Raw genomic sequence first — 20710 nt, 5'->3', positions numbered from 1 at the left:
CGTGGAGAGGTCGGTCAGACTGAGTTACGGGGAGAGGTCGGTCAGTGACTGAGTTACGGGGACAGGTTGGTCAGTGACTGAGTTACGGGGAGAGGTCCGTCAGTGAATGAGTTACGGGGAGAGGTCGGTCAGTGACTGAGTTACGGGGAGAGGTCGGTCAGACTGAGTTACGGGGAGAGGTCGGTCAGTGACTGAGTTACGGGGAGAGGTCGGTCAGACTGAGTTACGGGGAGAGGTCGGTCAGAGACTGAGTTAAGGGGAGAGGTCGGTCAGTGTCTGAGTTACGGGGAGAGGTCGATCAGACTGAGTTACGGGGAGAGGTCGGTCAGAGACTATGTTAAGGGGAGAGTTCGGTCAGTGACTGAGTTATGGGGAGAGGTCGATCAGACTGAGTTACAGGGAGAGGTCGATCAGTGACTGATTTACGGGGAGAGTTCGGTCAGTGACTGAGTTACGGGGAGAGGTCGGTCAGTGACTGAGTTACAGGGAGAGGTCGGTCAGTGACTGAGTCACGGGGAGAGGTCTGTCAGTGAATGAGTTACGGGGAGAGGTTGGTCAGTGACTGAGTTACGGGGAGAGATCGATCTGAGACTGAGTTACGGGGAGAGATCGGTCAGTCTGAGTTACGGGGAGAGGTCGATCAGAGACTGAGTTACGGGGAGAGGTCGGTCAGAGACTGAGTTACGGGGAGAGGTCGGTCAGTGACTGAGTTACGGGGAGAGGTCCGTCAGTGAATGAGTTACGGGGAGAGGTCGGTCAGTGACTGAGTTACGTGGAGAGGTCGGTCAGACTGTGTTACGGGGAGAGGTCGGTCAGTGACTGAGTTACGGGGAGAGGTCGGTCAGACTGAGTTACGGGGAGAGTTCGGTCAGAGACTGAGTTAAGGGGAGAGGTCGGTCAGTGACTGAGTTACGGGGAGAGGTCGATCAGACTGAGTTACGGGAAGAGGTCGGTCAGAGACTATGTTAAGGGGAGAGGTCGGTCAGTGACTGAGTTATGGGGAGAGGTCGATCAGACTGAGTTACGGGGAGAGGTCGGTCAGTGACTGAGTTACGGGGAGAGTTCGGTCAGACTGAGTTACGGGGAGAGGTCGGTCAGTGACTCTGTTACGGGGAGAGGTCGGTCAGTGACTGAGTTACGGGGAGAGGTCGTTCAGTGACTGAGTCACGGGGAGAGGTCGTTCAGTGTCTGAGTCACGGGCAGAGGTCGGTCAGTGACTGAGTTACGGGGAGAGGTCGGTCAGTGACTGAGTTACGGGGAGAAATCGATCAGAGACTGAGTTACGGGGAGAGGTCGGTCAGAGACTGAGTTACGGGGAGAGGTCGGTCAGTGACTGAGTTACGGGGACAGGTCGGTCAGTGACTGAGTTACGGGGAGAGGTCGGTCAGTGACTGAGTTACGGGGAGAGGACGGTCAGACTGAGTTACGGGGAGAGGTCGGTCAGACTGAGTTACGGGGAGAGGTCGGTCAGTGACTGAGTTACGGGGAGAGGTCGGTCAGACTGAGTTACGGGTAGAGGTCGCTCAGTGACTCTGTTACGGGGAGAGGTCGGTCAGACTGAATTACGGGGAAAGGTCGGTCAGAGACTGAGTTACGGGGAGAGGTCGGTCAGTGACTGAGTTACGGGGAGAGGTCGATCAGACTGAGTTACGGGGAGAGGTCGGTCAGTGACAGATTTACAGGGGGAGGTCGGTCAGAGACTGAGTTATGGGGAGAGGTCGGTCAGATACTGAGTTACGGGGAGAGGTCGGTCAGTGACTGAGTTACGGGGAGAGGTCGTTCAGTGACTGAGTCACGGGGAGAGGTCGGTCAGTGAATGAGTTACGGGGAGAGGTCGGTCAGTGACTGAGTTACGGGGAGAAATCGATCAGAGACTGAGTTACGGGGACAGGTCGGTCAGTGACTGAGTTACGGGGAGAAGTCTGTCGGTGACTGAGTTACGTAGAGAGGTCGGTCAGATGAGTTACGGGGAGAGGTCGGTCAGTGACTGAGTTACGGGGACAAGTCGGTCAGACAGAGTCACGGGGAGAGGTCGGTCAGTGAATGAGTTACGGGGAGAGGTCGGTCAGACAGAGTCACGGGGAGAGGTCGGTCAGTGAATGAGTTACGGGGAGAGGTCGGTCAGATAATGAGTTACGGGGAGAGGTCGGTCAGTGACTGAGTTACGGGGAGAGGTCGTTCAGTGACTGAGTCACGGGGAGAGGTCGTTCAGTGTCTGAGTCACGGGCAGAGGTCGGTCAGTGACTGAGTTACGGGGAGAGGTCGGTCAGTGACTGAGTTACGGGGAGAAATCGATCAGAGACTGAGTTACGGGGAGAGGTCGGTCAGAGACTGAGTTACGGGGAGAGGTCGGTCAGTGACTGAGTTACGGGGACAGGTCGGTCAGTGACTGAGTTACGGGGAGAGGTCGGTCAGTGACTGAGTTACGGGGAGAGGACGGTCAGACTGAGTTACGGGGAGAGGTCGGTCAGACTGAGTTACGGGGAGAGGTCGGTCAGTGACTGAGTTACGGGGAGAGGTCGGTCAGACTGAGTTACGGGTAGAGGTCGCTCAGTGACTCTGTTACGGGGAGAGGTCGGTCAGACTGAATTACGGGGAAAGGTCGGTCAGAGACTGAGTTACGGGGAGAGGTCGGTCAGTGACTGAGTTACGGGGAGAGGTCGATCAGACTGAGTTACGGGGAGAGGTCGGTCAGTGACTGATTTACAGGGGGAGGTCGGTCAGAGACTGAGTTATGGGGAGAGGTCGGTCAGATACTGAGTTACGGGGAGAGGTCGGTCAGTGACTGAGTTACGGGGAGAGGTCGTTCAGTGACTGAGTCACGGGGAGAGGTCGGTCAGTGAATGAGTTACGGGGAGAGGTCGGTCAGTGACTGAGTTACGGGGAGAAATCGATCAGAGACTGAGTTACGGGGACAGGTCGGTCAGTGACTGAGTTACGGGGAGAGGTCGGTCAGAGACTGAGTTACGGGGAGAGGTCGGTCAGTGACTGAGTTACGGGGACAGGTCGGTCAGTGACTGAGTTACGGGAAGAGGTCCGTCAGTGACTGAGTTACGGGGAGAGGTCGGTCAGTGACTGAGTTACAGGGAGAGGTCGGTCAGACTGAGTTACGGGGAGAGGTCGGTCAGTGACTTAGTTACGGGGAGAGGTCGATCAGACTGAGTTACGGGTAGAGGTCGTTCAGTGACTGAGTTACGGGGAGAGGTCGGTCAGACTGAGTTACGGGGAGAGGTCGCTCAATGACTCTGTTACGGGGAGAGGTCGGTCAGAGACTGAGTTACGGGTAGAGGTCGTTCAGTGACTGATTACGGGGAGAGGTCGGTCAGAGACTGAGTTACGGGGATAGGTCGGTCAGACTGAGTTACAGGGAGAGGTCGGTCAGAGACTGAGTTACAGGGAGAGGTCGGTCAGTGACTGAGTCACGGGGAGAGGTCGTTCAGTGACTGAGTTACGGGTAGAGGTCGCTCAGTGACTCTGTTACGGGGAGAGGTCGGTCAGACTGAATTACGGGGAAAGGTCGTTCAGAGACTGAGTTACGGGGAGAGGTCGGTCAGTGACTGAGTTACGGGGAGAGGTCGATCAGACTGAGTTACGGGGAGAGGTCGGTCAGTGACTGATTTACAGGGGGAGGTCGGTCAGAGACTGAGTTATGGGGAGAGGTCGGTCAGATACTGAGTTACGGGGAGAGGTCGGTCAGTGACTGAGTTACGGGGAGAGGTCGTTCAGTGACTGAGTCACGGGGAGAGGTCAGTCAGTGAATGAGTTACGGGGAGAGGTCGGTCAGTGACTGAGTTACGGGGAGAAATCGATCAGAGACTGAGTTACGGGGACAGGTCGGTCAGTGACTGAGTTACTGGGAGAGGTCGGTCAGAGACTGAGTTACGGGGAGAGGTCGGTCAGTGACTGAGTTACGGGGAGAGGTCCGTCAGTGACTGAGTTACGGGGAGAGGTCGGTCAGTGACTGAGTTACAGGGAGAGGTCGGTCAGACTGAGTTACGGGGAGAGGTCGGTCAGTGACTGAGTTACGGGGAGAGGTCGATCAGACTGAGTTACGGGGAGAGGTCGTTCAGTGACTGAGTTACGGGGAGAGGTCGGTCAGACTGAGTTACGGGGAGAGGTTGTTCAGTGACTGAGTTACGGGTAGAGGTCGCTCAGTGACTCTGTTACGGGGAGAGGTCGGTCAGAGACTGAGTTACGGGTAGAGGTCGTTCAGTGACTGATTACGGGGAGAGGTCGGTCAGAGACTGAGTTACGGGGATAGGTCGGTCAGACTGAGTTACAGGGAGAGGTCGGTCAGAGACTGAGTTACGGGGAGAGGTCGTTCAGTGACTGAGTTACGGGGAGAGGTCGGTCAGACTGAGTTACGGGCAAAGGTCGTTCAGTGACTGAGTTACGGGGAGAGGTCGGTCAGACTGAGTTACAGGGAGAGGTCTGTCAGAGACTGAGTTACGGGGAGAGGTCGGTCAGATACTGAATTACGGGGTAAGGTCGGTCAGTGACTGAGTTACGGGGAGAGGTCGGTCAGTGACTGAGTCACGGGGAGAGGTCGGTCATTGAATGAGTTACGGGGAGAGGTTGGTCAGTGACTGAGTTACGGGGAGAGATCGATCAGAGACTGAGTTACGGGGAGAGATCGGTCAGTCTGAGTTACGGGGAGAGGTCGATCTGAGCCTGAGTTACGGGGAGAGGTCGGTCAGAGACTGAGTTACGGGGAGAGGTCGGTCAGACTGAGTTATGGGGAGAGGTCTGTCAGTGACTGAGTTATGGGGAGAGGTCGGTCAGTGACTGAGTTACGTGGAGAGGTCGGTCAGACTGAGTTAAGGGGAGAGGTCGGTCAGTGACTGGGTTACGGGGAGAGGTCGGTCAGTGACTGAGTTACGTGGAGAGGTCGGTCAGACTGAGTCACGGTGAGAGGTCGGTCAGTGACTGAGTTACGGGGAGAGGTCGGTCCGACTGAGTTACGAGGAGAGGTCGGTCAGAGACTCAGTTACAGGGAGAGGTCGATCAGTGACTGATTTACGGGGAGAGTTCGGTCAGTGACTGAGTTACGGGGAGAGGTCGCTCAGTGACTGAGTTACAGGGAGAGGTCGGTCAGTGACTGAGTCACGGGGAGAGGTCGGTCAGTGAATGAGTTACGGGGAGAGGTTGGTCAGTGACTGAGTTACGGGGAGAGATCGATCTGAGACTGAGTTACGGGGAGAGATCGGTCAGTCTGAGTTACGGGGAGAGGTTGATCAGAGACTGAGTTACGGGAAGAGGTCGGTCAGAGACTGAGTTACGGGGAGAGGTCGGTCAGACTGAGTTACGGGGAGAGGTCGGTCAGAGACTGAGTTACGGGGAGAGGTCGGTCAGACTGAGTTACGGGGAGTGGTCTGTCAGTGACTGAGTTACGGGGAGAGGTCGGTCAGTGACTGAGTTACGTGGAGAGGTCGGTCAGACTGAGTTACGGGGAGAGGTCGGTCAGAGACTGAGTTACAGGGAGAGGTCGGTCAGTGACTGAGTTACGTGGAGAGGTCGGTCAGACTGAGTTACGGGGAGAGGTCGGTCAGTGACTGAGTTACGGGGACAGGTTGGTCAGTGACTGAGTTACGGGGAGAGGTCCGTCAGTGAATGAGTTACGGGGAGAGGTCGGTCAGTGACTGAGTTACGGGGAGAGGTCGATCAGACTGAGTTACGGGGAGAGGTCGGTCAGAGACTATGTTAAGGGGAGAGTTCGGTCAGTGACTGAGTTATGGGGAGAGGTCGATCAGACTGAGTTACAGGGAGAGGTCGATCAGTGACTGATTTACGGGGAGAGTTCGGTCAGTGACTGAGTTACGGGGAGAGGTCGGTCAGTGACTGAGTTACAGGGAGAGGTCGGTCAGTGACTGAGTCACGGGGAGAGGTCTGTCAGTGAATGAGTTACGGGGAGAGGTTGGTCAGTGACTGAGTTACGGGGAGAGATCGATCTGAGACTGAGTTACGGGGAGAGATCGGTCAGTCTGAGTTACGGGGAGAGGTCGATCAGAGACTGAGTTACGGGGAGAGGTCGGTCAGAGACTGAGTTACGGGGAGAGGTCGGTCAGTGACTGAGTTACGGGGAGAGGTCCGTCAGTGAATGAGTTACGGGGAGAGGTCGGTCAGTGACTGAGTTACGTGGAGAGGTCGGTCAGACTGTGTTACGGGGAGAGGTCGGTCAGTGACTGAGTTACGGGGAGAGGTCGGTCAGACTGAGTTACGGGGAGAGTTCGGTCAGAGACTGAGTTAAGGGGAGAGGTCGGTCAGTGACTGAGTTACGGGGAGAGGTCGATCAGACTGAGTTACGGGAAGAGGTCGGTCAGAGACTATGTTAAGGGGAGAGGTCGGTCAGTGACTGAGTTATGGGGAGAGGTCGATCAGACTGAGTTACGGGGAGAGGTCGGTCAGTGACTGAGTTACGGGGAGAGTTCGGTCAGACTGAGTTACGGGGAGAGGTCGGTCAGTGACTCTGTTACGGGGAGAGGTCGGTCAGTGACTGAGTTACGGGGAGAGGTCGTTCAGTGACTGAGTCACGGGGAGAGGTCGTTCAGTGTCTGAGTCACGGGCAGAGGTCGGTCAGTGACTGAGTTACGGGGAGAGGTCGGTCAGTGACTGAGTTACGGGGAGAAATCGATCAGAGACTGAGTTACGGGGAGAGGTCGGTCAGAGACTGAGTTACGGGGAGAGGTCGGTCAGTGACTGAGTTACGGGGACAGGTCGGTCAGTGACTGAGTTACGGGGAGAGGTCGGTCAGTGACTGAGTTACGGGGAGAGGACGGTCAGACTGAGTTACGGGGAGAGGTCGGTCAGACTGAGTTACGGGGAGAGGTCGGTCAGTGACTGAGTTACGGGGAGAGGTCGGTCAGACTGAGTTACGGGTAGAGGTCGCTCAGTGACTCTGTTACGGGGAGAGGTCGGTCAGACTGAATTACGGGGAAAGGTCGGTCAGAGACTGAGTTACGGGGAGAGGTCGGTCAGTGACTGAGTTACGGGGAGAGGTCGATCAGACTGAGTTACGGGGAGAGGTCGGTCAGTGACAGATTTACAGGGGGAGGTCGGTCAGAGACTGAGTTATGGGGAGAGGTCGGTCAGATACTGAGTTACGGGGAGAGGTCGGTCAGTGACTGAGTTACGGGGAGAGGTCGTTCAGTGACTGAGTCACGGGGAGAGGTCGGTCAGTGAATGAGTTACGGGGAGAGGTCGGTCAGTGACTGAGTTACGGGGAGAAATCGATCAGAGACTGAGTTACGGGGACAGGTCGGTCAGTGACTGAGTTACGGGGAGAGGTCGGTCAGAGACTGAGTTACGGGGAGAGGTCGGTCAGTGACTGAGTTACGGGGACAGGTCGGTCAGTGACTGAGTTACGGGAAGAGGTCCGTCAGTGACTGAGTTACGGGGAGAGGTCGGTCAGTGACTGAGTTACAGGGAGAGGTCGGTCAGACTGAGTTACGGGGAGAGGTCGGTCAGTGACTTAGTTACGGGGAGAGGTCGATCAGACTGAGTTACGGGTAGAGGTCGTTCAGTGACTGAGTTACGGGGAGAGGTCGGTCAGACTGAGTTACGGGGAGAGGTCGCTCAATGACTCTGTTACGGGGAGAGGTCGGTCAGAGACTGAGTTACGGGTAGAGGTCGTTCAGTGACTGATTACGGGGAGAGGTCGGTCAGAGACTGAGTTACGGGGATAGGTCGGTCAGACTGAGTTACAGGGAGAGGTCGGTCAGAGACTGAGTTACAGGGAGAGGTCGGTCAGTGACTGAGTCACGGGGAGAGGTCGTTCAGTGACTGAGTTACGGGTAGAGGTCGCTCAGTGACTCTGTTACGGGGAGAGGTCGGTCAGACTGAATTACGGGGAAAGGTCGTTCAGAGACTGAGTTACGGGGAGAGGTCGGTCAGTGACTGAGTTACGGGGAGAGGTCGATCAGACTGAGTTACGGGGAGAGGTCGGTCAGTGACTGATTTACAGGGGGAGGTCGGTCAGAGACTGAGTTATGGGGAGAGGTCGGTCAGATACTGAGTTACGGGGAGAGGTCGGTCAGTGACTGAGTTACGGGGAGAGGTCGTTCAGTGACTGAGTCACGGGGAGAGGTCAGTCAGTGAATGAGTTACGGGGAGAGGTCGGTCAGTGACTGAGTTACGGGGAGAAATCGATCAGAGACTGAGTTACGGGGACAGGTCGGTCAGTGACTGAGTTACTGGGAGAGGTCGGTCAGAGACTGAGTTACGGGGAGAGGTCGGTCAGTGACTGAGTTACGGGGAGAGGTCCGTCAGTGACTGAGTTACGGGGAGAGGTCGGTCAGTGACTGAGTTACAGGGAGAGGTCGGTCAGACTGAGTTACGGGGAGAGGTCGGTCAGTGACTGAGTTACGGGGAGAGGTCGATCAGACTGAGTTACGGGGAGAGGTCGTTCAGTGACTGAGTTACGGGGAGAGGTCGGTCAGACTGAGTTACGGGGAGAGGTTGTTCAGTGACTGAGTTACGGGTAGAGGTCGCTCAGTGACTCTGTTACGGGGAGAGGTCGGTCAGAGACTGAGTTACGGGTAGAGGTCGTTCAGTGACTGATTACGGGGAGAGGTCGGTCAGAGACTGAGTTACGGGGATAGGTCGGTCAGACTGAGTTACAGGGAGAGGTCGGTCAGAGACTGAGTTACGGGGAGAGGTCGTTCAGTGACTGAGTTACGGGGAGAGGTCGGTCAGACTGAGTTACGGGCAAAGGTCGGTCAGAGACTGAGTTACGGGGAGAGGTCGTTCAGTGACTGAGTTACGGGGAGAGGTCGGTCAGACTGAGTTACAGGGAGAGGTCGGTCAGAGACTGAGTTACGGGGAGAGGTCGGTCAGATACTGAATTACGGGGTAAGGTCGGTCAGTGACTGAGTTACGGGGAGAGGTCGGTCAGTGAATGAGTTACGGGGAGAGGTTGGTCAGTGACTGAGTTACGGGGAGAGATCGATCAGAGACTGAGTTACGGGGAGAGATCGGTCAGTCTGAGTTACGGGGAGAGGTCGATCTGAGCCTGAGTTACGGGGAGAGGTCGGTCAGAGACTGAGTTACGGGGAGAGGTCGGTCAGACTGAGTTATGGGGAGAGGTCTGTCAGTGACTGAGTTATGGGGAGAGGTCGGTCAGTGACTGAGTTACGTGGAGAGGTCGGTCAGACTGAGTTAAGGGGAGAGGTCGGTCAGTGACTGGGTTACGGGGAGAGGTCGGTCAGTGACTGAGTTACGTGGAGAGGTCGGTCAGACTGAGTCACGGTGAGAGGTCGGTCAGTGACTGAGTTACGGGGAGAGGTCGGTCCGACTGAGTTACGAGGAGAGGTCGGTCAGAGACTCAGTTACAGGGAGAGGTCGATCAGTGACTGATTTACGGGGAGAGTTCGGTCAGTGACTGAGTTACGGGGAGAGGTCGCTCAGTGACTGAGTTACAGGGAGAGGTCGGTCAGTGACTGAGTCACGGGGAGAGGTCGGTCAGTGAATGAGTTACGGGGAGAGGTTGGTCAGTGACTGAGTTACGGGGAGAGATCGATCTGAGACTGAGTTACGGGGAGAGATCGGTCAGTCTGAGTTACGGGGAGAGGTTGATCAGTGACTGAGTTACGGGGAGAGGTCCGTCAGTGAATGAGTTACGGGGAGAGGTCGGTCAGTGACTGAGTTACGGGGAGAGGTCGGTCAGACTGAGTTACGGGGAGAGGTCGGTCAGTGACTGAGTTACGGGGAGAGGTCGGTCAGACTGAGTTACGGGGAGAGGTCGGTCAGAGACTGAGTTAAGGGGAGAGGTCGGTCAGTGTCTGAGTTACGGGGAGAGGTCGATCAGACTGAGTTACGGGGAGAGGTCGGTCAGAGACTATGTTAAGGGGAGAGTTCGGTCAGTGACTGAGTTATGGGGAGAGGTCGATCAGACTGAGTTACAGGGAGAGGTCGATCAGTGACTGATTTACGGGGAGAGTTCGGTCAGTGACTCAGTTACGGGGAGAGGTCGGTCAGTGACTGAGTTACAGGGAGAGGTCGGTCAGTGACTGAGTCACGGGGAGAGGTCTGTCAGTGAATGAGTTACGGGGAGAGGTTGGTCAGTGACTGAGTTACGGGGAGAGATCGATCTGAGACTGAGTTACGGGGAGAGATCGGTCAGTCTGAGTTACGGGGAGAGGTCGATCAGAGACTGAGTTACGGGGAGAGGTCGGTCAGAGACTGAGTTACGGGGAGAGGTCGGTCAGTGACTGAGTTACGGGGAGAGGTCCGTCAGTGAATGAGTTACGGGGAGAGGTCGGTCAGTGACTGAGTTACGTGGAGAGGTCGGTCAGACTGTGTTACGGGGAGAGGTCGGTCAGTGACTGAGTTACGGGGAGAGGTCGGTCAGACTGAGTTACGGGGAGAGTTCGGTCAGAGACTGAGTTAAGGGGAGAGGTCGGTCAGTGACTGAGTTACGGGGAGAGGTCGATCAGACTGAGTTACGGGAAGAGGTCGGTCAGAGACTATGTTAAGGGGAGAGGTCGGTCAGTGACTGAGTTATGGGGAGAGGTCGATCAGACTGAGTTACGGGGAGAGGTCGGTCAGTGACTGAGTTACGGGGAGAGTTCGGTCAGACTGAGTTACGGGGAGAGGTCGGTCAGTGACTCTGTTACGGGGAGAGGTCGGTCAGTGACTGAGTTACGGGGAGAGGTCGTTCAGTGACTGAGTCACGGGGAGAGGTCGTTCAGTGTCTGAGTCACGGGCAGAGGTCGGTCAGTGACTGAGTTACGGGGAGAGGTCGGTCAGTGACTGAGTTACGGGGAGAAATCGATCAGAGACTGAGTTACGGGGAGAGGTCGGTCAGAGACTGAGTTACGGGGAGAGGTCGGTCAGTGACTGAGTTACGGGGACAGGTCGGTCAGTGACTGAGTTACGGGGAGAGGTCGGTCAGTGACTGAGTTACGGGGAGAGGACGGTCAGACTGAGTTACGGGGAGAGGTCGGTCAGACTGAGTTACGGGGAGAGGTCGGTCAGTGACTGAGTTACGGGGAGAGGTCGGTCAGACTGAGTTACGGGTAGAGGTCGCTCAGTGACTCTGTTACGGGGAGAGGTCGGTCAGACTGAATTACGGGGAAAGGTCGGTCAGAGACTGAGTTACGGGGAGAGGTCGGTCAGTGACTGAGTTACGGGGAGAGGTCGATCAGACTGAGTTACGGGGAGAGGTCGGTCAGTGACAGATTTACAGGGGGAGGTCGGTCAGAGACTGAGTTATGGGGAGAGGTCGGTCAGATACTGAGTTACGGGGAGAGGTCGGTCAGTGACTGAGTTACGGGGAGAGGTCGTTCAGTGACTGAGTCACGGGGAGAGGTCGGTCAGTGAATGAGTTACGGGGAGAGGTCGGTCAGTGACTGAGTTACGGGGAGAAATCGATCAGAGACTGAGTTACGGGGACAGGTCGGTCAGTGACTGAGTTACGGGGAGAGGTCGGTCAGAGACTGAGTTACGGGGAGAGGTCGGTCAGTGACTGAGTTACGGGGACAGGTCGGTCAGTGACTGAGTTACGGGAAGAGGTCCGTCAGTGACTGAGTTACGGGGAGAGGTCGGTCAGTGACTGAGTTACAGGGAGAGGTCGGTCAGACTGAGTTACGGGGAGAGGTCGGTCAGTGACTTAGTTACGGGGAGAGGTCGATCAGACTGAGTTACGGGTAGAGGTCGTTCAGTGACTGAGTTACGGGGAGAGGTCGGTCAGACTGAGTTACGGGGAGAGGTCGCTCAATGACTCTGTTACGGGGAGAGGTCGGTCAGAGACTGAGTTACGGGTAGAGGTCGTTCAGTGACTGATTACGGGGAGAGGTCGGTCAGAGACTGAGTTACGGGGATAGGTCGGTCAGACTGAGTTACAGGGAGAGGTCGGTCAGAGACTGAGTTACAGGGAGAGGTCGGTCAGTGACTGAGTCACGGGGAGAGGTCGTTCAGTGACTGAGTTACGGGTAGAGGTCGCTCAGTGACTCTGTTACGGGGAGAGGTCGGTCAGACTGAATTACGGGGAAAGGTCGTTCAGAGACTGAGTTACGGGGAGAGGTCGGTCAGTGACTGAGTTACGGGGAGAGGTCGATCAGACTGAGTTACGGGGAGAGGTCGGTCAGTGACTGATTTACAGGGGGAGGTCGGTCAGAGACTGAGTTATGGGGAGAGGTCGGTCAGATACTGAGTTACGGGGAGAGGTCGGTCAGTGACTGAGTTACGGGGAGAGGTCGTTCAGTGACTGAGTCACGGGGAGAGGTCAGTCAGTGAATGAGTTACGGGGAGAGGTCGGTCAGTGACTGAGTTACGGGGAGAAATCGATCAGAGACTGAGTTACGGGGACAGGTCGGTCAGTGACTGAGTTACTGGGAGAGGTCGGTCAGAGACTGAGTTACGGGGAGAGGTCGGTCAGTGACTGAGTTACGGGGAGAGGTCCGTCAGTGACTGAGTTACGGGGAGAGGTCGGTCAGTGACTGAGTTACAGGGAGAGGTCGGTCAGACTGAGTTACGGGGAGAGGTCGGTCAGTGACTGAGTTACGGGGAGAGGTCGATCAGACTGAGTTACGGGGAGAGGTCGTTCAGTGACTGAGTTACGGGGAGAGGTCGGTCAGACTGAGTTACGGGGAGAGGTTGTTCAGTGACTGAGTTACGGGTAGAGGTCGCTCAGTGACTCTGTTACGGGGAGAGGTCGGTCAGAGACTGAGTTACGGGTAGAGGTCGTTCAGTGACTGATTACGGGGAGAGGTCGGTCAGAGACTGAGTTACGGGGATAGGTCGGTCAGACTGAGTTACAGGGAGAGGTCGGTCAGAGACTGAGTTACGGGGAGAGGTCGTTCAGTGACTGAGTTACGGGGAGAGGTCGGTCAGACTGAGTTACGGGCAAAGGTCGGTCAGAGACTGAGTTACGGGGAGAGGTCGTTCAGTGACTGAGTTACGGGGAGAGGTCGGTCAGACTGAGTTACAGGGAGAGGTCGGTCAGAGACTGAGTTACGGGGAGAGGTCGGTCAGATACTGAATTACGGGGTAAGGTCGGTCAGTGACTGAGTTACGGGGAGAGGTCGGTCAGTGAATGAGTTACGGGGAGAGGTTGGTCAGTGACTGAGTTACGGGGAGAGATCGATCAGAGACTGAGTTACGGGGAGAGATCGGTCAGTCTGAGTTACGGGGAGAGGTCGATCTGAGCCTGAGTTACGGGGAGAGGTCGGTCAGAGACTGAGTTACGGGGAGAGGTCGGTCAGACTGAGTTATGGGGAGAGGTCTGTCAGTGACTGAGTTATGGGGAGAGGTCGGTCAGTGACTGAGTTACGTGGAGAGGTCGGTCAGACTGAGTTAAGGGGAGAGGTCGGTCAGTGACTGGGTTACGGGGAGAGGTCGGTCAGTGACTGAGTTACGTGGAGAGGTCGGTCAGACTGAGTCACGGTGAGAGGTCGGTCAGTGACTGAGTTACGGGGAGAGGTCGGTCCGACTGAGTTACGAGGAGAGGTCGGTCAGAGACTCAGTTACAGGGAGAGGTCGATCAGTGACTGATTTACGGGGAGAGTTCGGTCAGTGACTGAGTTACGGGGAGAGGTCGCTCAGTGACTGAGTTACAGGGAGAGGTCGGTCAGTGACTGAGTCACGGGGAGAGGTCGGTCAGTGAATGAGTTACGGGGAGAGGTTGGTCAGTGACTGAGTTACGGGGAGAGATCGATCTGAGACTGAGTTACGGGGAGAGATCGGTCAGTCTGAGTTACGGGGAGAGGTTGATCAGAGACTGAGTTACGGGAAGAGGTCGGTCAGAGACTGAGTTACGGGGAGAGGTCGGTCAGACTGAGTTACGGGGAGAGGTCGGTCAGAGACTGAGTTACGGGGAGAGGTCGGTCAGACTGAGTTACGGGGAGTGGTCTGTCAGTGACTGAGTTACGGGGAGAGGTCGGTCAGTGACTGAGTTACGTGGAGAGGTCGGTCAGACTGAGTTACGGGGAGAGGTCGGTCAGAGACTGAGTTACAGGGAGAGGTCGGTCAGTGACTGAGTTACGTGGAGAGGTCGGTCAGACTGAGTTACGGGGAGAGGTCGGTCAGTGACTGAGTTACGGGGACAGGTTGGTCAGTGACTGAGTTACGGGGAGAGGTCCGTCAGTGAATGAGTTACGGGGAGAGGTCGGTCAGTGACTGAGTTACGGGGAGAGGTCGGTCAGACTGAGTTACGGGGAGAGGTCGGTCAGTGACTGAGTTACGGGGAGAGGTCGGTCAGACTGAGTTACGGGGAGAGGTCGGTCAGAGACTGAGTTAAGGGGAGAGGTCGGTCAGTGTCTGAGTTACGGGGAGAGGTCGATCAGACTGAGTTACGGGGAGAGGTCGGTCAGAGACTATGTTAAGGGGAGAGTTCGGTCAGTGACTGAGTTATGGGGAGAGGTCGATCAGACTGAGTTACAGGGAGAGGTCGATCAGTGACTGATTTACGGGGAGAGTTCGGTCAGTGACTGAGTTACGGGGAGAGGTCGGTCAGTGACTGAGTTACAGGGAGAGGTCGGTCAGTGACTGAGTCACGGGGAGAGGTCTGTCAGTGAATGAGTTACGGGGAGAGGTTGGTCAGTGACTGAGTTACGGGGAGAGATCGATCTGAGACTGAGTTACGGGGAGAGATCGGTCAGTCTGAGTTACGGGGAGAGGTCGATCAGAGACTGAGTTACGGGGAGAGGTCGGTCAGAGACTGAGTTACGGGGAGAGGTCGGTCAGTGACTGAGTTACGGGGAGAGGTCCGTCAGTGAATGAGTTACGGGGAGAGGTCGGTCAGTGACTGAGTTACGTGGAGAGGTCGGTCAGACTGTGTTACGGGGAGAGGTCGATCAGACTGAGTTACGGGAAGAGGTCGGTCAGAGACTATGTTAAGGGGAGAGGTCGGTCAGTGACTGAGTTATGGGGAGAGGTCGATCAGACTGAGTTACGGGGAGAGGTCGGTCAGTGACTGAGTTACGGGGAGAGTTCGGTCAGACTGAGTTACGGGGAGAGGTCGGTCAGTGACTCTGTTACGGGGAGAGGTCGGTCAGAGACTGAGTTACGGGTTGAGGTCGTTCAGTGACTGATTATGGGGAGAGGTCGGTCAGACTGAGTTACGGGGAGAGGTCGGTCAGACTGAGTTATGGGGAGAGGTCTGTCAGTGACTGAGTTATGGGGAGAGGTCGGTCAGTGACTGAGTTACGTGGAGAGGTCGGTCAGACTGAGTTAAGGGGAGAGGTCGGTCAGTGACTGGGTTACGGGGAGAGGTCGGTCAGTGACTGAGTTACGTGGAGAGGTCGGTCAGACTGAGTCACGGTGAGAGGTCGGTCAGTGACTGAGTTACGGGGAGAGGTCGGTCCGACTGAGTTACGAGGAGAGGTCGGTCAGAGACTCAGTTACAGGGAGAGGTCGATCAGTGACTGATTTACGGGGAGAGTTCGGTCAGTGACTGAGTTACGGGGAGAGGTCGCTCAGTGACTGAGTTACAGGGAGAGGTCGGTCAGTGACTGAGTCACGGGGAGAGGTCGGTCAGTGAATGAGTTACGGGGAGAGGTTGGTCAGTGACTGAGTTACGGGGAGAGATCGATCTGAGACTGAGTTACGGGGAGAGATCGGTCAGTCTGAGTTACGGGGAGAGGTTGATCAGAGACTGAGTTACGGGAAGAGGTCGGTCAGAGACTGAGTTACGGGGAGAGGTCGGTCAGACTGAGTTACGGGGAGAGGTCGGTCAGAGACTGAGTTACGGGGAGAGGTCGGTCAGACTGAGTTACGGGGAGTGGTCTGTCAGTGACTGAGTTACGGGGAGAGGTCGGTCAGTGACTGAGTTACGTGGAGAGGTCGGTCAGACTGAGTTACGGGGAGAGGTCGGTCAGAGACTGAGTTACAGGGAGAGGTCGGTCAGTGACTGAGTTACGTGGAGAGGTCGGTCAGACTGAGTTACGGGGAGAGGTCGGTCAGTGACTGAGTTACGGGGACAGGTTGGTCAGTGACTGAGTTACGGGGAGAGGTCCGTCAGTGAATGAGTTACGGGGAGAGGTCGGTCAGTGACTGAGTTACGGGGAGAGGTCGGTCAGACTGAGTTACGGGGAGAGGTCGGTCAGTGACTGAGTTACGGGGAGAGGTCGGTCAGACTGAGTTACGGGGAGAGGTCGGTCAGAGACTGAGTTAAGGGGAGAGGTCGGTCAGTGTCTGAGTTACGGGGAGAGGTCGATCAGACTGAGTTACGGGGAGAGGTCGGTCAGAGACTATGTTAAGGGGAGAGTTCGGTCAGTGACTGAGTTATGGGGAGAGGTCGATCAGACTGAGTTACAGGGAGAGGTCGATCAGTGACTGATTTACGGGGAGAGTTCGGTCAGTGACTGAGTTACGGGGAGAGGTCGGTCAGTGACTGAGTTACAGGGAGAGGTCGGTCAGTGACTGAGTCACGGGGAGAGGTCTGTCAGTGAATGAGTTACGGGGAGAGGTTGGTCAGTGACTGAGTTACGGGGAGAGATCGATCTGAGACTGAGTTACGGGGAGAGATCGGTCAGTCTGAGTTACGGGGAGAGGTCGATCAGAGACTGAGTTACGGGGAGAGGTCGGTCAGAGACTGAGTTACGGGGAGAGGTCGGTCAGTGACTGAGTTACGGGGAGAGGTCCGTCAGTGAATGAGTTACGGGGAGAGGTCGGTCAGTGACTGAGTTACGTGGAGAGGTCGGTCAGACTGTGTTACGGGGAGAGGTCGGTCAGTGACTGAGTTACGGGGAGAGGTCGATCAGACTGAGTTACGGGAAGAGGTCGGTCAGAGACTATGTTAAGGGGAGAGGTCGGTCAGTGACTGAGTTATGGGGAGAGGTCGATCAGACTGAGTTACGGGGAGAGGTCGGTCAGTGACTGAGTTACGGGGAGAGTTCGGTCAGACTGAGTTACGGGGAGAGGTCGGTCAGTGACTCTGTTACGGGGAGAGGTCGGTCAGAGACTGAGTTACGGGTTGAGGTCGTTCAGTGACTGATTATGGGGAGAGGTCGGTCAGACTGAGTTACGGGGAGAGGTCGGTCAGAGACTGAGTTACGGGGAGAGGTCGGTCAGATACTGAGTTATGGGGAGAGGTCGGTCAGATACTGAGTTATGGGGAGAGGTCGGTCAGTGATTGAGTCACGGGGAGAGGTCAGTCAGTGAATGAGTTACGGGGAGAGGTCGGTCAGTGATTGAGTTACGGGGAGAGATCGATCAGAGACTGAGTTACGGGGAGAAGTCGGTCAGTGACTGAGTTACGGGGAGAGGTCGGTCAGTGACTGAGTTACGGGGAGAGGTCGTTCAGTGACTGAGTCACGGGGAGAGGTCGGTCAGTGAATGAGTTACGGGGAGAGGTCGGTCAGACTGAGTTACGGGGAGAGGTCGGTCAGTGACTGAGTTACGGGGAGAGGTCCGTCAGTGACTGAGTTACGGGGAGAGGTCGGTCAGTGACTGAGTTACGGGGAGAAATCGATCAGAGACTGAGTTACGGGGACAGGTCGGTCAGTGACTGAGTTACGGGGAGAGGTCGGTCAGAGACTGAGTTACGGGGAGAGGTTGGTCAGTGACTGAGTTACGGGGACAGGTCGGTCAGTGACTGAGTTACGGGGAGAGGTCCGTCAGTGACTGAGTTACGGGGAGAGGTTGGTCAGTGACTGAGTTACAGGGAGAGGTCGGTCAGACTGAGTTACGGGGAGAGGTCGGTCAGTGACTGAGTTACGGGGAGAGGTCGATCAGACTGAGTTACGGGGAGAGGTCGTTCAGTGACTGAGTTACGGGGAGAGGTCGGTCAGACTGAGTTACGGGGAGAGGTCGTTCAGTGACTGAGTTACGGGTAGAGGTCGCTCAGTGACTCTGTTACGGGGAGAGGTCGGTCAGAGACTGAGTTACGGGTAGAGGTCGTTCAGTGACTGATTACGGGGAGAGTTCGGTCAGAGACTGAGTTACGGGGATAGGTCGGTCAGACTGAGTTACGGGGAAAGGTCGGTCAGAGACTGAGTTACGGGGAGAGGTCGTTCAGTGACTGAGTTACGGGGAGAAGTCGGTCAGACTGAGTTACAGGGAGAGGTCGGTCAGAGACTGAGTTACGGGGAGAGGTCGGTCAGATACTGAATTACGGGGTGAGGTCGGTCAGTGACTGAGTTACGGGGAGAGGTCGGTCAGTGACTGAGTCACGGGGAGAGGTCGGTCATTGAATGAGTTACGGGGAGAGGTTGGTCAGTGACTGAGTTACGGGGAGAGATCGATCATAGACTGAGTTACGGGGAGAGGTCGGTCAGACTGAGTTATGGGGAGAGGTCTGTCAGTGACTGAGTTATGGGGAGAGGTCGGTCAGTGACTGAGTTACGTGGAGAGATCGGTCAGACTGAGTTACGGGGAGAGGTCGGTCAGTGACTGGGTTACGGGGAGAGGTCGGTCAGTGACTGAGTTACGTGGAGAGGTCGGTCAGACTGAGTCACGGTGAGAGGTCGGTCAGTGACTGAGTTACGGGGAGAGGTCGGTCCGACTGAGTTACGAGGAGAGGTCGGTCAGAGACTGAGTTACAGGGAGAGGTCGATCAGTGACTGATTTACGGGGAGAGTTCGGTCAGTGACTGAGTTACGGGGAGAGGTCGCTCAGTGACTGAGTTACAGGGAGAGGTCGGTCAGTGACTGAGTCACGGGGAGAGGTCGGTCAGTGAATGAGTTACGGGGAGATGTTGGTCAGTGACTGAGTTACGGGGAGAGATCGATCTGAGACTGAGTTACGGGGAGAGGTTGATCAGAGACTGAGTTACGGGGAGAGGTCGGTCAGAGACTGAGTTACGGGGACAGGTCGGTCAGTGACTGAGTTACGGGGAGTGGTCTGTCAGTGACTGAGTTACGGGGAGAGGTCGGTCAGACTGAGTTACGGGGAGAGGTCGGTCAGAGACTGAGTTACAGGGAAAGGTCGGTCAGTGACTGAGTTACGTGGAGAGGTCGGTCAGACTGAGTTACGGGGAGAGGTCGGTCAGTGACTGAGTTACGGGGAGAGGTCGGTCAGTGACTGAGTTACGGGGACAGGTTGTTCAGTGACTGAGTTACGGGGAGAGGTCCGTCAGTGAATGAGTTACGGGGAGAGGTCGGTCAGTGACTGAGTTACGGGGAGAGGTCGGTCAGACTGAGTTACGGGGAGAGGTCGGTCAGTGACTGAGTTACTGGGAGAGGTCGGTCAGACTGAGTTACGGGGAGAGGTCGGTCAGAGACTGAGTTAAGGGGAGAGGTCGGTCAGTGTCTGAGTTACGGGGAGAGGTCGATCAGACTGAGTTACGGGGAGAGGTCGGTCAGAGACTATGTTAAGGGGAGAGTTCGGTCAGTGACTGAGTTATGGGGAGAGGTCGATCAGACTGAGTTACAGGGAGAGGTCGATCAGTGACTGATTTACGGGGAGAGTTCGGTCAGTGACTGAGTTACGGGGAGAGGTCGGTCAGTGACTGAGTTACAGGGAGAGGTCGGTCAGTGACTGAGTCACGGGGAGAGGTCGGTCAGTGAATGAGTTACGGGGAGAGGTTGGTCAGTGACTGAGTTACGGGGAGAGATCGATCTGAGACTGAGTTACGGGGAGAGATCGGTCAGTCTGAGTTACGGGGAGAGGTCGATCAGAGACTGAGTTACGGGGAGAGGTCGGTCAGAGACTGAGTTACGGGGAGAGGTCGGTCAGTGACTGAGTTACGGGGAGAGGTCCGTCAGTGAATGAGTTACGGGGAGAGGTCGGTCAGTGACTGAGTTACGTGGAGAGGTCGGTCAGACTGAGTTACGGGGAGAGGTCGGTCAGTGACTGAGTTACGGGGAGAGGTCGGTCAGACTGAGTTACGGGGAGAGGTCGGTCAGAGACTGAGTTAAGGGGAGAGGTCGGTCAGTGACTGAGTTACGGGGAGAGGTCGATCAGACTGAGTTACGGGAAGAGGTCGGTCAGAGACTATGTTAAGGGGAGAGGTCGGTCAGACTGAGTTACGGGGAGAGGTCGGTCAGTGACTCTGTTACGGGGAGAGGTCGGTCAGAGACTGAGTTACGGGTTGAGGTCGTTCAGTGACTGATTACGGGGAGAGGTCGGTCAGACTGAGTTACGGGGAGAGGTCGGTCAGAGACTGAGTTACGGGGAGAGGTCGGTCAGATACTGAGTTATGGGGAGAGGTCGGTCAGTGAATGAGTCACGGGGAGAGGTCAGTCAGTGAATGAGTTACGGGGAGAGGTCGGTCAGTGATTGAGTTACGGGGAGAGATCGATCAGAGACTGAGTTACGGGGAGAAGTCGGTCAGTGACTGAGTTACGGGGAGTGGTCGGTACTGAGTTATGGGGACAGGTCGGTCAGTGACTGAGTTACGGGGAGAGGTCGGTCAGTGACTGAGTTACGGGGAGAGGTCGGTCAGACTGAGTTACGGGGAGAGGTCGGTCAGTGACTGAGTTACGGGGAGAGGTCGGTCAGTGACTCTGTTACGGGGAGAGGTCGGTCAGAGACTGAGTTTCGGGTAGAGGTCTTTCAGTGACTGATTACGCGGAGAGGTCGGTCAGACTGAGTTACAGGGAGAGGTCGGTCAGAGACTGAGTTACGGGGAGAGGGCGGTCAGATACTGAGTTACGGGGAGAGCTCGCTCAGTGACTGAGTTACGGGGAGAGGTCGGTCAGTGACTGAGTCACGGGGAGAGGTCGGTCAGTGAATGAGTTACGGGGAGAGGTTGGTCAGTGACTGAGTTACGGGGAGAGATCGATCAGAGACTGAGTTACGGGGTGAGATCGGTCAGTCTGAGTTACGGGGAGAG

The 20710-nt window shown here is 56.1% G+C and overlaps 1 protein-coding gene across 2 annotated transcripts in view; it reads right to left on the bottom strand.

Annotated features, from left to right (window-relative positions):
• Positions 1 to 20710, bottom strand: part of LOC140732415 (secretin receptor-like) — a 236510-nt gene that overhangs the window by 176513 nt on the left and 39287 nt on the right. The window lies entirely within an intron of this gene.

The sequence above is a fragment of the Hemitrygon akajei genome, chromosome 8 (assembly GCF_048418815.1).
Source record: "Hemitrygon akajei chromosome 8, sHemAka1.3, whole genome shotgun sequence".
NCBI lineage: Eukaryota > Metazoa > Chordata > Chondrichthyes > Myliobatiformes > Dasyatidae > Hemitrygon > Hemitrygon akajei.
Note: the sequence above shows the minus strand (reverse complement) of the source record. Positions and strands in the feature narration are given on the sequence as shown.